Source organism: Hyla sarda, chromosome 6, assembly GCF_029499605.1.
Source record: "Hyla sarda isolate aHylSar1 chromosome 6, aHylSar1.hap1, whole genome shotgun sequence".
NCBI lineage: Eukaryota > Metazoa > Chordata > Amphibia > Anura > Hylidae > Hyla > Hyla sarda.
This window is the reverse complement of record NC_079194.1, coordinates 132,352,422-132,368,932: the sequence shown is the minus strand read 5'-3', so window position 1 is coordinate 132,368,932 and position 16,511 is coordinate 132,352,422. Positions and strand designations below refer to the sequence as shown.

The 16,511-nt window shown below is 42.7% G+C and overlaps 1 long non-coding RNA gene across 1 annotated transcript in view; it reads left to right on the top strand.

The window, feature by feature from the left end:
• Positions 1-8,579, top strand: part of LOC130276124 (uncharacterized) — a 63,787-nt gene extending 55,208 nt beyond the window's left edge. Inside the window, exons 3-5 of the long non-coding RNA XR_008845028.1 lie at positions 3,766-3,834; positions 5,911-6,082; positions 8,398-8,579. This is a non-coding gene — a long non-coding RNA (uncharacterized LOC130276124). The remainder of the gene's footprint in view (positions 1-3,765; positions 3,835-5,910; positions 6,083-8,397) is intronic.
• The last annotated feature ends 7,932 nt before the right edge of the window (positions 8,580-16,511 follow it).

The following is a 16,511-nucleotide window of genomic DNA, read 5'->3' as shown; positions in this document are numbered from 1 at the left end:
GGAACTGCCATTAGACTATGCCACATTTATGCCACATTCATTTAATGCAGTGTTTCCCAACCAGGGTGTTATTCGGGCATGCTGGGAGTTGATCTAATGTGTTTAGCCTGGTTTACAGTATAAGAAAGATATGAACTTGCCCATTTTGTCCCTTCTTTGTACTCCTTAACCTTTTGTACATGTGTAGTGGTTGTACTTTTGGATTTATCTCTAATTTCTGCATTTGCTAATGTTGCAGATGAGCAGTCCAACATAGGTTCAAACCATGTTAGTGCCCCTTTATGTCCCCACCGTTTAGTTAGTCCCCATTTTGCATTCCCATTCTTTAGATAGGCTCCTTTTGTGCCTCATACTTTGTTTAGGCTCCTTTTCGTGCCCCATACTTTAGTTAGTATGGGGCAAAAAAACAACGCCTACCATGTGTTTTTTATATGGAGTTCGGATATGAAGAAATAAAGTACTTTCCTGTATCTAGTCTGTTGTTAGAAAACTTACTTTGTTGTGCTGTATGTTCCGAGCCAGAAATGCTGCTGGCAAGTCACAGCACAGGTAGGTGGAGGTGAGCGGTTATTACGATGTTACTTCCATATGTGATGGGAATGTTCCTCACATGTTTTTGGGGCAGGATATGTAATCTGATCAGTGATCTCCTTCATGTTTCGGAGGCTTCAGACCCAGCTCTTGCACTATGTTTCCTCCACATTCATTCATTTCTAGACAATACTATACTAAAGCAAGTCATGTAATTATTGCAGCCAGATCCCTGATGTGTTGCCAATGGAAACCAGCTAGAACTCCCAGTATACCAGAAATCGTAAGTTGTGTTAGGCTTTATGCTTCCCTAGAATCCATGTCAGTTCTTATGGTATGAGTGGTTCCTGTGATAGGAAATGTTGGATGCATTTCTCCAAAATGTTCCATCTTATTCTTCATAACATAGCACAGCATGTATATTTCATATATATTTCACATCACTTTGTGTGTTCTTAGTTTTTCACTGATATATTAAATTTTTTTCAGTTGTAACTTAATTTGTCATGAACCTTACTCCATGGTGTGTTACCGATATGTGATGTGATAACATATTTGTACATCTTTACTGTAGTTTACAATCTATGCTTCTAAATTTATCAATAAAAAAATAAGCTTCATGCTTACATCATGCACGGCAGGACCCAGCTACTATGAGCAGCCAGGGACCCGCTGGTAATGGACGAAATCAATGATCACAGTGATGTCCACTATTAACCTCTCAGATGCTATGACCCATACAGATTACAGCATCTGCGGCAGTGTGGGCATTTGAATGGATCATTGGGATGATGGGCCAATGATCCTACGGCTGCCATGCTGGATGATTGGCTTACCAGCGTCACGGAAGTGAGGATCCAGTTATCCAGCATGGTGGCAGGAGGTCCCCTGACCTGCTCCAGCCATCATCTCAAGGTCTTCTTCTCTAGTCTAATATTAAGCAGACCAGAGAAGAAGAGAGCAGATAATACTGATTAGTGCTATGCCTATGCATAGCACTGTTCATTATCTGCAATCTAAGAATTGCTATAAATAGTCCCATATAGGGACAAAAAAAAGTGTAAAAAAAACATTTTAAAAAAGTTTTAAAAAACAGTAAATAAGCTCCTCCCCAATAAAAATTTAAATGGTCCCTTTTCTTACCATTTTATCCCAAAAGGCGTAAACAAAATAATTAACAACATATTCGGTATCACCATGTGCGTAATTGTCTGACCTATAAAAAGATAATGTTAATTATCCCATATGGTGAATGACATAAACGTGAAAAAAAACAAAAAACATTGCTGCTGTTTTTGTCACATCAAATTCCCCCCCCCCCCCCCCCAAAAAAAAGTTACATGTATGCAAAAGTGGTACCAATAAAAACTACAGATCATGGCACAAAAAAATAGCTCTCATACAACCCCATATACAAACAGATGAGAAAGTTTTGGTGGCCAAAATTGATTTTAAACTAATTTTGTTTAAAAAGTGTAAGTTTTTTTTAAAGCAGTACGGTAATAGAAAAGAATGTAACCATGGCAATCATTTTAATCGTATTGACCAACAGAATAACTAAAACATGTCATTTTTACTGAAAAGTGAACAGCGTGAAAACAAAACCTTCCAAAATTTGCAAAAAGTTTTCTTATCAATTTCTCCACAAAAATAATATTTTTTTATTTGCCCCAAAACAAGCCCTCATATGGGTCTGTGGATGAAAATATAAAAGAGTTATGATTTTTAGAAAGTGAGGAGGAAAAAAACGAAAATGCTAAAATAAAATTTAGATTCAAAAAGTTTTTATGTGTTGTACATACATCTTAGCAAAACATTAATCTTTCTAATATACTTCATAAGACATTTTTATTTCCTTTTTTTAGAAGGCATGGCTTTGGCAAGCTGAAGCACTGGCATTGACAAAGTCCAGTAAGGCTGCACTCCTCTGTGCTCTCATCTGTCAAATAGGACAGGAGAGAGCACAGAGGAGCGCTATCAGACAGGAGAAAGCACAGAGGAGTACTATCAGACAGGAGAGAGTACAGAGGAGTACTATCAGACAAGAGAGAGCACAGAGGAGTACTTTCAGACAGGAGAGAGCACAGAGGAGTGCTACCAGACAGGAGAGAGCACAGAGGAGTGCTATCAAACAGGAGTGCGCACAGAGGAGTACTATCAGACAGGAGAGAGTACAGAGGAGTACTATCAGACAGGAGAGAGTACAGAGGAGTCCTATCAGACAAGAGAGAGCACAGAGAAGTACTAACAGACAGGAGAGAGCACAGAGGAGTCCAATCAGCAAAGAGGAGCCCTATCAGACAGGAGAGCGCACAGAGTAATGTCAGACAGGAGAGAGCACAGAGTACTGTCAGACAGGAGAGAGCACAGAGGAGTACTACCAGACAGGAGAGAGCACAGAGGAGTGCTATCAGACAAGAGAGAGCACAGAGGAGTACTTTCAGACAGGAGAGAGCACAGAGGAGTGCTATCAGACAGGAGAGAGCACAGAGTACTGTCAGACAGGAGAGAGCACAGAGGAGTACTAACAGACAGGAGAGAGCACAGAGGAGTGCTATCAGACAAGAGAGAGCACAGAGGAGTACTTTCAGACAGGAGAGAGCACAGAGGAGTGCTAGTCCACCCTCACTTAGTGAACTTTGTCCATGCCTGTGCTTCAGTTTGGACAAAGCCATGATTATATAAGCAATGAATTCTATGAAAAGGAAATAACATTTTCTTATGAAGTATATTAGAAAAGTTAATGTTTTGCCAAGATGTACAATAGAGATGAGCGAACTTACGGTAAATTTGATTTGTCACAAACTTCTCGGCTCGACAGTTGCTGACTTTAGCCTGCATAAAATAGTTCAGCTTTCAGGTGCTCTGGGTGGGCTGGAAAAGGTGGATACAGTCCTAGGAGACTCTTTCCTAGGAAAGTATCCACTTTTTCCAGCCCACTGGGGCACTTGAAAGCTGAACTAATCTATGCAGGCTAAAGTCTGCAACTGCCGAGCCGAGAAGTTTGTGACGAATCAAATTTACTGTAAGTTTGCTCATCTCTAATGTATAACATGTAAAAAGCTTTTGAATCTGACAGTGCCCATTTAAGGCCAAAATTAGCTGTCTTTAAAGGGTTAAAGACTTAAGTAATCAGGACACCATATCATATTTAATGATTGTATATATATATATATATATATTTTTTTTTTTTTTTTATTTATTTTTTTTTATTTTATTTTTTTTTTTTTTTAGGGGTTGGTCACAGGTCCTCTTGAAGATTGCCTCGGACATTTTTCCCTGGATACCATCATTAAACTAACGGTAAGATTGGGCAGATCAGCCAAGACTTCTAGTAATATTTACATATATATGTCACCACTCATCATGATAATTGTTCTCAGCTGTTATCTTGGTCAGGATTTGTCCTCAGCTAGCCATGTCTACAAGTCCTAAAGCAAATTGTTATTTGAAACAGATTTGGATGAAATGCGAATATGTTTCTGCAGGTTTTGGCTCATCCTCTGTTGCCAGCTCTTGTAGTTGCTTGCCAAAATATATAAGGCTTTTTACAAAAGTTTGAAGGCTGCTGCTAAAGTGAAGAGGGGTATTAAAAAAACATGAACATCTAGGTCCAACATTTCTTCATGTGATAGGGTCTGGTTGCCTCTGAAAAATATATTTTAGAAGTTCTCTGTCTTTCAAGCTTGCCCCAGGTTTTACCAGGCTATTCCATGAATTGAAGCAGATTACCCTTTTTACATTCCATCTTAAATTGTCACCTTTTCTCTGAACTTTAAGTAGCTTCCATATATCCCTATAAAGCACTTTACAGAATCTATCAACCCAAACAATAGTAGTGAGGGCCCTGCTCACAAGAGCTTGAAATCTAAGAGGAAATTATGGTGAAACAAAAGGTAAGAGTTCTTCGATGTACAATAGCCCAGCAACTTTTTATAAAGAATAATAAAGGTAGTAAGCACAAAGCTGCATAAGCCTGTCATCCAGCTAGTGTCTTTATCTACAGATGTGAAGTGCATGGAGTGTGAAGTATACTGTTAAATAACGGCTTCAAGGTGATGCAGAATAATGTGGAAGGGAGCGGTAAACAGAGAGGATTTAGATTAAAGAATGTGAAAGGCCTGCCTAAAAAGATTTGTTTCAGAAGTATGCGCAAAACTGTAAATGTTGGGAATTTATCTGTCTTGGGTAATGAATTCCACAGAACTGGTGCAGCAGTTTTAGAGTATTGGAGTGGTGGTCAGTAACTTAGACAACAATCTGTCAACAAGCGGAGGTAAGGAGCAGGGATTTCAGGAGAAGGAGGCAAATTGGCTAAATGAAAGTTATAGCAAAATCATTTCACTTGACATGACCTGAAAGTTTTAATACGTGAGCTAAGATGGAAATACCCCTATAAGCAAATTTTGGATAGCCAGGTTTGTGGCGCACTAGTGCTTCTGTCTGTGATGCAGGGTGTATTGAGCCTGTGCGTGATGCCCAAGATTTGTGGCAGCCATGGGGAGTTAGACAGACTGTGGTACATGACTCGGGGTGGTTAGATGTATCACTATGTGACACAGGGCACTGTTAATCTTCACGGCCTGAGGATCCAACAGCTTCTCCTGGGCCAGGCGCGGGATAGTAAACACACCGATGCCGGGCGCTGGCACCGAGGACTTATGGTGAAGTGGTGCTGCATTGCTTTTGAGAAATTGTCTATGATTTGTTTGCTGGCACACTGTATATTATGGAAGGAGATTTGGATGAAGTAACGACTCATGTCTCATCTTATGCTGAAGGAGAAGTCAACAGAATTCTGAGTGGCGTTAAGGGTGATGCTACTTTTTTAGCAGTACCGACTATTGCTGATGTTAAACGTAGCTTTGAATATGAATCCAAGAGAGCCATCATATTGGAGGTACATTTAGTGACTTTGGGTGAAAAATACAAATACAGAAGGATATCGAGGGGCATGCGGTCACCATTAAGACCTACAGTTTTCACTGAAAACACTGAGTTCAAGAAAAACTTTGAAAAACTCTCTGACCGCTATGCCCTTGATATTATTTTGCTCAATTTAGACTTTTTACAAAAGGAATTGTCTGCTGCTCAAGAGAAGTTAAGTGAAGTGGAGAGGAACTTGGGACCATTTTGACAGGAGAGGAACTGAGTAGATATATGGAGAAAACTAGAGGTTTCCTAGATAAATTCAAATGCAAAACAATGGACATTAAAAAGAAAAAGTGGCATAGAGATCTAGGAGACTACAACAGAGGATTTGTCTATACTTGGGATTACAATTAATATAACAATGGCAATGCACAGGGGGCAACGCCAAGACGTGGGAGAAAAATAAAGCACAACATGACAATGTTATTGATCAATCTTCTTTTTTAGTGAAGGACTCATTGGTAGAGGACCCTCCTCCCAATACCCCTACAAGAAACAAACCAGGAGGGGTGGGCGGAGAAGACACAGGAGCCGCAAAAACCATAAGCCATAAGCAAGGCAAGATACAGTTTGCACGACCACAGAAAAAGAAAGCATGAACTCTGAATCTAATACCGTGGTAAATATTTCATCCATTGAACTCACTGATGCACAAATGTCTTTGTTATCCAAGGGACTATCGCTTTGCCCCATTACTGGCCCAGATTGGTTCACTGTAGAATGTGATGTGCAAGGAATGTTCCACCAATAGGGGCGGGGATTCTGCTGCGGGACGGGAGTTATGTTTGAGCAGTTTTGAACAGTTCAACCATTCCTCCTTCAATCCCACATCAACATCTCACCCCTTAAAAACATATATCCTTTTGGTGAAAAATTATATTGAACAGTTAAGTTCTAATGTAGATGCGATTGGAATCAAACATTGCAATCTTTCTAAGGTGGAAACTATAGCATTGAATGAACTTATCCATAACTGCAACCTCACAATAAAACCTGACGATAAAGTCGGGCGGGGGGGGGGGGGGGTCGTAGTTATGGATACTGCCAAATACAAACAGGAGATTTACAGACAGTTATCTGACAGACTGATACACAAGAGACTGGACAGTGACCCTAAACGAGACATAATGTTTAAACTATTTAACATTGTTGAGCAGGCCTTCAGTGATGGCCTCATAGACAATAAATTGAGGGAGTTTCTTCTGATCAAATATCCCGTGACCCCATCAATTTGTTTCTTACCAAAGATTCATAAATCATTGATTGATCCACCGGGGAGACCCATCATCTCCAGACACAATTCGGTACTCAGTGGGGCCTCTCTCTTTTTTTGGATAGGGTTCTTCATAGACCTTTTGTGTTCGCGGCCAAATCTTACATAAGAGACACAAGTGATTTTTTGATCAAAATTAAGAACATAACCGTCCCCCCTAATGTAATCCTTGTTTCTTTTGATATTGCGAGTTTATGTACATCTGTTAAAAATAAACGCGGCATGGACCCAGTGCGTAATACGTTTTCTAAATCCACATTCTCCATGGTGGCCCAGGATTTTATGTTACAATTACTTTTTTTGATTCTGACCCATAATAATTTTTTGTTTGAGGATTAGTTTTATTTACAGTTAATTGAGACCACCATGGGGACGAATATGGTGCGCATGTACGCAAATCTTTATGTTACAGCTATGGAGGAAGGTGTCGTCTATACATCCCACCACTTCAGACATTGTCTGGGGTGGTGGCATTTTATAGACGACATCTTCCTCCTGTGGAAGGGTTCACTGGATGAACTCAACCAATTTCACAATTTTTTAAATAATATTGATTCAAGTATTCAGTTTACCATGGTACAGTCCTCAGAAAGCGTTAGTTTCCTTGATGTTTTAATCACAAATGAGGGAGGTATATTACACACTTACCTATACTCTAAGCCCACTGATAGAAAAACATTACTTCATTATACAAGCTGCCATCCGCGTAGGATGGTTGAATCGCTGCCCTATAGTCAGATGTTGAGAGCAAGGAGGTTAAGTGAGAATGAGGAGACACTAGGGAAGACATTAGACCAAATGATGGCAGACTTCTTAGACAGGGGATATCCACGAACAATAGTGGATAAACATAAACAGATGGTGATACATATGACAAGAAAATCTACACTAATTGCAAAACAAAAAAAGAAACAAGCAAGGATCCCTTTCACATCCACATATTCTACCTGTAGTGGACATATTTCCAAAATTATAAATAAACATTGGTATATATTAAAGGAGAGTTTAAATCCCTTGATGTCATATAGAAGATTAAGGAATCTGAAAGATAGATTGGTAGGGTCGAGCAATGAGCCAAGGGGTGGATTGAGACAGACTACAATAGGAGCCTCAAGACTGGGTTCATTTCCTTGTTTTCTTGTGTAAACTGTCCATTAATGGTGAAAGGTATGGTCTTGGTTCACCCATTGACCAAACGCACGTATGCAATAAAATATTTCACATGTGATTCCACGTGGGTGATCTACGTGCTATATTTCCCATGCAATCTACTACATGTAGGGCAAACAACATGGAGTCTGAAAACAAGGATTAACAACCATCGATATAGCATCAGACGGTCTAGACTGGACTTGCCGGTCTCAAAACATTTTTGCAAAAACGGCCAAAGTGAAAAGGAATTACATTTTACAGCAATTGATCATGTTTCCACCCCAGTGAGAAGGGGTGATAGACTTGCGCAATTATGGAAAATGGAACTTTGGTGGATACACCAGCTTCCTTGTCTACGACCGAATGGCCTGAATGTAGAATTTAATGCTATTTGAGGTACACACTGTTGATCACTTGGAAAATGTTGACTTGACTTTAGCATATACAAAGGTGATACTTATTAACTATATTGTATTTGTATCTTATTTAAATTTTTTTGTATTCTGCAGATCTTGCTACAAGGAACTGTACGGAATTTATGTGAAGGAAGATGCCACTTGCTCTGTTTCATCTATGTTATTGTAATTTTCTTAAATAATAAGTTGATAATATGGGAATGAGTAGCTGCAATTATAACTCTGCATGGGTCACACTATGATAGGAAAATAAAGTAATGAATATATCACTTAATATGCACATGATTTATTGTTTGAATCTTATTTTTTTTTTAAATTGGTTTAAATTTTGTTTTGGTTTCTTTGAAGGACATAACGGCTGGTCGAACACAGTTACCCATAAGATTGGGCTCATGGATGCATGGACAGTCTGCTTGTTAATTAGAACATTTGTTTTTGGGTGCCATTGGAGGGGCAGGGCGCTGTTGAAAAGTGGGCACACCCCTGAATAGGTTGTAGGGGGTTGATCGGGGGGCATGGGGCTTACTGGTTTCTGGCACCAGAGTCCCCTGTTTGCTGTGGGTCCGGGGCCCTCCGATGAGGGCTAAGACCCATGGTTCTACAAACCAGGGAGTTCCCTTCCAATATAGGGCCAAATAGAATTTAAATCATAAATTCACCCATATAATAAAATATGTGATCTGAATATAGCAATACTGTCTATATGCATTCTCCATGGCCAATAGGGTTACCGAGGTTCCCAGAGCCGATTTGTTCTATAAGTTATGAATATATATATATATATATATATATATATATATATATATATATATATATATATATAAAACTTTTTATAAATATTTTTTATTTTTTTAAATTTTTTATTATTTTTTTTATATGATTTTGTTATATTTTTTATTTTTTGTATAATCATTTTCATAGTTATATTTTTTATTCTATATATTTTTATATACCGTATATACTCGAGTATAAGCCGAGTTTTTCAGCATGATTTTTTGTGCTGAAAACTCCCCCCTCCCCCTTATACTTGAGTGAACAAAAAGAAACCAAAAAAAGCTTCTGGCATAGCTGTGAGGGGATGGGCCAGGCCATCCATCTTCGGCCATTTATGCTGCAGGGAACGTCCAGGGGGGAAGGTTAGTCGTTCCGGGCTGTCCATCTTCACCGGGAGGCCCTCTTCTCTGCTCCAGGCCAGCCCCAAACTAGTGACACTGCATTGACGCCACCGGGTAGGGACGTTCATGTGCAGGGATGCCCCGGACGTCACGGACACCTGCTGTGCACGGATGTCCCTGCGCGTCGTCGTCAATGCAACGTCACTTGTCTTTGGCCGTCCCAGAGCGGAGAAGAGGGCCTCCCGGTGAAGATGTATGGCCCGGACCAGCTCACCCTTCCTTCCCACCGAGAAAGCAACAACTGGGGAGGTGAGTATAAAACAAAAGGGGGGTCTTGATGATGATGAAGGGGTTGACAGGCGGTGATGATGAAGGGGGGGATGAAGACGAGGGGGATGATGACGAGGGTGATAATGACAGGGTGATGATGACGAGGGTGATAATGGTGAGGGTGAAAATGATGAGGGTGATAATGACGAGGGTGATAATGACAGGGTGATGATGATGGGGTGATAATGACGGGGGTGATGATGATGGGGGTGTTAATGATGGGGGTCTGGATGATGACAGTGGGGGATGATGACAGGGGGGATGATGTATTTCCCACCCTAGGCTTATAGTGGATACAATAACTTTTCCTAGGCTTTTGGGATGAAATTATTTTGTTTGTTTTCTTTTCACATCCCAAGATATTTTGGTACATAATATAGATTTGACATGTATAAATATTCGTAGCATATTGACAGTATACATGTGTAACCACACATATTCATTTTACACCTAGTTCACACCTATATAAACTTATGAATAGTGTTGGGATGTGTTTTTCTCTACATATCAAGGAACACAGAGATCACGTGTACACCATTCTCCATGCAGTGTCTATTGTTGCTATGGAGAGGTGTCACATGACTTCTTGTGCAATACATGATTGCAGCCTCTGATTTCCTGAACAGTTTACTTAGTACCCCTGATGACTGCGATTACGTGAGCGCTGAGATCGCACGTCGCGTGGTAATGAGCGGTGTACCATGTGACGTGGGATCAGGTGATGCATCACGTGCCCCAGAAGTCTTAGCACACAATACTCACGCATGCTCAGTACAATTGTATACAAGCCGGTATCGCGATTTTGAATACACAGAGCGGGTGAGCAGTTCCTTATGTTTTATTATATATGTTCTAATTGCATATTTTGTACAGCTGTAATCGTGATTGGTTATTAACATGGAGCATTGTATTTCAGGCCTTATTGTTTTTATTGATATACATCACGAATATCATGGACTTTATTTAGTACTGTGGTACTCATAAATTCACATGTATTTTGCACAGATGTATATTTAAGATGTTTTTGTATGCATTATTGTTTGAGTATTGTAATTGATTGCACTGGGTATAAAAAAAAAAACCTTGCTTTGATGCATCACCATGCTTGAAAAAGGCCCCATTGAGGAGCTGAAACATTGCTATTTTTTTTTTGCTTGACATGAGGGAATAAATTCAGTTTTTTTTTTTTGCATTTTTTGAGTGCTGCACCACTGTTGTTATATATATATATATATATATATATATATATATATATATATATATATATATACTTTTATATATACATTTTTCAACATTTAAATAATTGCACCAGGAAGGAAAAGTGGTGGGATTATGTAAATTAAAGGGCACAATAGATATGTTAATGATATTCAAATGATAGAGAAATGGAAACAAAATATTCAAACTATCTTGATTTATTCAGTATTTAGTAAAAGTACCACACACAGAAATACATGCAATTACATGCCTTGGCATGATATGAATGAGGTTATTAGTGATTGTCGGAGGAATGTTCTGCCACGCTGAATGCATTAGGGCTGAAATCTCAATTTGCAATTGAAGACCAATGATTTCCAGATGCGGTCAATGGGAGACAAGTCCAGAGATGCCATGGTGGTATCCAATCTTTGGCAATCATTGCATCCAAGTCAAAAGCAGGACTCATCACTGAAGAGGATAAACCTTCATTCCATCCACAGACAACACAGGTGTGGCTTAGGGACAACTCTATGTATGTCCTTGAGTTAACCTTGACTTAATTACAATCTAACATTTCTGAAAAGACCTGAAAATGGCTATCCAACAACAATCCCCACCCAATCTGACAGAGCTTGGGCAGAAAATCCCCCGGTGTCTGTCACTGCCATAAGTGCTTCCACTAAGTAGTCTAAATACTTATGTCAATGCAATATTTAAGTTTTTCCTTTTCAGAAAGGAAAATTATGTTTTCACTTTGTCATAATGATGTATTAAGTGAAGAATGATTGGGGAAACAAAAAATCTATGTACATATATAGTTATCATTAGAGTTCAGCGAACGTACCATAAATTGGCTCATAGCAAGCCTCGTGGCTCGGTCGTTGATAACTTTAGTCTGCATTAAACGCACATGAAAGAGTAATAATGCCCCCCCCCCCCCCCCTATTGTCCCAAACAGCAGAGTGGGAGCATAAGTGAGATGGGGGATGGTATAAATGGGTTAAGAAAATGTAGGTAGATCCCCTCATTAAGTAGATTGGTCTCTCCAGTTGGTGGATAGGTTTTCCCATTAGGTAGTTTCCCTCATTACATAGGTTCCTCTGAGTAGGTAGATACACCCCAGTAGATAGGTCTCTCTGTAGGTTGGTCCACCTTGTAGGTACTCCCCTTCCCCTGTAAGTAGGAAGTATCCCCATATGTCTCCCTGTAGGCAGTTTCCCCTTGAAGGTAGTAGCCCTCCTGTAGGTATCCCCCTGTAAGTAGCCCCTACCCTGCAGGCAAGTCCTCCCAGTAGATATTATCCCCTCTCTAGGTAGGCACCCTGGTGGGTAGCTTTTCCAGTAGATATCATCATCCATGTTGGTATCCCCCCCTCTAGGTAAATCCCCTGGTGGGTAGGCCTCCCAGTAGATAGTATCCCCAATGTAGGCATACTCCCTGTAGGTACTCCTGACTCCCATGCAGCCCACTTGTGTCCACACTTACATCTGTAAGAATTACACCTGTAAAATAAATGTACACTGAAGATCAAAATTAGAGAACAATTTATGAACACTTGATTTTTTTCAGAAATAATGTAATCTACATTGATCATAATTTGAAGGATTTTTTGTAAGGGGTACACCATGCCATTAAAACAGTGTTTTACTAAATAACTAAACTTTCTCAACATGAAACCTTTATTTTTCAAAAAGTGTTATGATCATCATAATTAGAGAACAGCAATGACTGTAGCTGAGAGAAAGATTGTAAGTAAATTTTCTGAAGGATGCAACAGTCACCAATCGATAGGAAGTGTACAGGCCTTTGTTTTTGTTACGCCGAGCGCTCCGGGTCCCCGCTCCTCCCCGGAGCGCTCGCTACACTCTCCTCACTGCAGCGCTCCGGTCAGATCCACTGACCCGGGGCGCTGCGATACCGCCTCCAGCCGGGATGCGATTCGCGATGCGGGTAGCGCCCGCTCGCGATGCGCACCCCGGCTCCCGTACCTGACTCGCTCTCCGTCTGTCCTGTCCCGGCGCGCGCGGCCCCGCTCCCTAGGGCGCGCGCGCGCCGGGTCTTTGCGATTTAAAGGGCCACTGCGCCGCTGATTGGCGCAGTGGTTCCAATCAGTGTTATCACCTGTGCACTTCCCTATATCACCTCACTTCCCCTGCACTTCCTTGCCGGATCTTGTTGCCATCGTGCCAGTGAAAGCGTTTCCTTGTGTGTTCCTAGCCTGTGTTCCAGACCTCCTGCCGTTGCCCCTGACTACGATCCTTGCTGCCTGCCCCGACCTTCTGCTACGTCCGACCTTGCTTCTGTCTACTCCCTTGTACCGCGCCTATCTTCAGCAGCCAGAGAGGTTGAGCCGTTGCTAGTGGATACGACCTGGTCACTACCGCCGCAGCAAGACCATCCCGCTTTGCGGCGGGCTCTGGTGAAAACCAGTAGTGACTTAGAACCGATCCACTAGCACGGTCCACGCCAATCCCTCTCTGGCACAGAGGATCCACTACCTGCCAGCCGGCATCGTGACAGTAGATCCGGCCATGGATCCCGCTGAAGTTCCTCTGCCAGTTGTCGCTGACCTCACCACGGTGGTCGCCCAGCAGTCACAACAGATAGCGCAACAAGGCCAACAGCTGTCTCAACTGACCGTGATGCTACAGCAGCTACTACCACAGCTTCAGCAATCATCTCCTCCGCCAGCTCCTGCACCTCCTCCGCAGCGAGTGGCCGCTTCTGGACTACGACTATCCTTGCCGGATAAATTTGATGGGGACTCTAAGTTTTGCCGTGGCTTTCTTTCCCAATGTTCATTGCACTTGGAGATGATGTCGGACCAGTTTCCCACTGAAAGGTCTAAGGTGGCTTTCGTAGTCAGCCTTCTGTCTGGAAAAGCCCTGTCTTGGGCCACACCGCTCTGGGACCGCAATGACCCCGTCACTGCCTCTGTACACTCCTTCTTCTCGGAAATTCGAAGTGTCTTTGAGGAACCTGCCCGAGCCTCTTCTGCTGAGACTGCCCTGTTGAACCTGGTCCAGGGTAATTCTTCTGTTGGCGAGTATGCCGTACAATTCCGTACTCTTGCTTCAGAATTATCCTGGAATAATGAGGCCCTCTGCGCGACCTTTAAAAAAGGCCTATCCAGCAACATTAAAGATGTTCTGGCCGCACGAGAAATCCCTGCTAATCTACATGAACTCATTCACCTGGCCACTCGCATTGACATGCGTTTTTCCGAAAGGCGTCAGGAGCTCCGCCAGGATATGGACTCTGTTCGCACGAGGCGTTTCTTCTCCCCGGCTCCTCTCTCCTCTGGTCCCCTGCAATCTGTTCCTGTGCCTCCCGCCGTGGAGGCTATGCAGGTCGACCGGTCTCGCCTGACACCTCAAGAGAGGACACGACGCCGCATGGAGAATCTCTGCCTGTACTGTGCTAGTACCGAACACTTCCTGAAGGATTGTCCTATCCGTCCTCCCCGCCTGGAAAGACGTACGCTACTCCGCACAAAGGTGAGACAGTCCTTGATGTCTACTCTGCTTCTCCACGTCTTACTGTGCCTGTGCGGATATCTGCCTCTGCCTTCTCCTTCTCTACTGTGGCCTTCTTGGACTCCGGATCTGCAGGAAATTTTATTTTGGCCTCTCTCGTCAACAGGTTCAACATCCCGGTGACCAGTCTCGCCAGACCCCTCTACATTAATTGTGTAAACAATGAAAGATTGGACTGTACCATACGTTTCCGCACGGAGCCCCTTCTAATGTGCATCGGATCTCATCACGAGAGGATTGAACTTTTGGTCCTCCCCAATTGCACTTCTGAAATTCTCCTTGGACTTCCCTGGCTTCAACTTCATTCCCCAACCCTGGATTGGTCCACTGGGGAGATCAAGAGTTGGGGGCCCTCTTGTTCCAAGTACTGCCTAAAACCGGTTCCCAGTAACCCTTGCCGTGACTCTGTGGTTCCTCCTGTAACCGGTCTCCCTAAGGCCTATATGGACTTTGCGGATGTTTTTTGCAAAAAACAAGCTGAAACTCTACCTCCTCACAGGCCTTATGATTGTCCTATCGACCTCCTCCGGGCACTACTCCACCCCGGGGCAGAATCTATCCTCTGTCCGTCCCAGAGACTCTTGCCATGTCTGAATACGTCCAGGAAAATTTAAAAAAGGGCTTTATCCGTAAATCCTCCTCTCCTGCCGGAGCCGGATTTTTCTTTGTGTCCAAAAAAGATGGCTCTCTACGTCCTTGCATTGACTACCGCGGTCTTAATAAAATCACGGTTAAGAACCGCTACCCCCTACCCCTCATCTCTGAACTCTTTGATCGCCTCCAAGGTGCCCACATCTTTACCAAACTGGACTTAAGAGGTGCTTATAATCTCATCCGCATCAGAGAGGGGGATGAATGGAAAACGGCATTTAACACCAGAGATGGACACTTTGAGTATCTGGTCATGCCCTTTGGCCTGTGCAACGCCCCTGCCGTCTTCCAAGACTTTGTAAATGAAATTTTTCGTGATCTCCTATACTCCTGTGTTGTTGTATATCTGGACGATATCCTGATTTTTTCTGCCAATCTAGAAGAACACCGCCAACATGTCCGTATGGTTCTTCAGAGACTTCGTGACAATCAACTCTATGCCAAAATAGAGAAATGTCTGTTTGAATGCCAATCTCTTCCTTTCCTAGGATACTTGGTCTCTGGCCAGGGACTACAAATGGATCCAGACAAACTCTCTGCCGTCTTAGATTGGCCACGCCCCTCCGGACTCCGTGCCATCCAACGTTTTTTGGGGTTCGCCAATTATTACAGGCAATTTATTCCACATTTTTCTACCGTTGTGGCTCCTATCGTGGCTTTAACCAAAAAAAATGCCGATCCCAAGTCTTGGCCTCCTCAAGCGGAAGACGCCTTTAAACGGCTCAAGTCTGCCTTTTCTTCGGCTCCCGTGCTCTCCAGACCGGACCCATCTAAACCCTTCCTATTGGAGGTTGATGCCTCCTCAGTGGGAGCTGGAGCTGTCCTTCTACAAAAAAATTCTTCCGGGCATGCTGTTACTTGTGGTTTTTTTTCTAGGAACTTCTCTCCGGCGGAGAGGAACTACTCCATCGGGGATCGAGAGCTTCTAGCCATTAAATTAGCACTTGAGGAATGGAGGCATCTGCTGGAGGGATCAAGATTTCCAGTTATTATTTACACCGATCACAAGAACCTCTCCTACCTCCAGTCTGCCCAACGGCTGAATCCTCGCCAGGCCAGGTGGTCTCTGTTCTTTGCCCGATTTAATTTTGAAATTCACTTTCGGCCTGCCGATAAGAACATTAGGGCCGATGCTCTCTCTCGTTCCTCAGATGCTTCTGAAGTTGAACTCTCTCCTCAACACATCATTCCTCCTGACTGCCTGATTTCCACTTCTCCAGCCTCCATCAGGCAAACTCCTCCAGGAAAGACCTTTGTTTCTCCACGCCAACGCCTCGGAATCCTCAAATGGGGTCACTCCTCCCATCTCGCAGGCCATGCGGGCATCAAGAAATCCGTGCAACTCATCTCTCGCTTCTATTGGTGGCCGACTCTA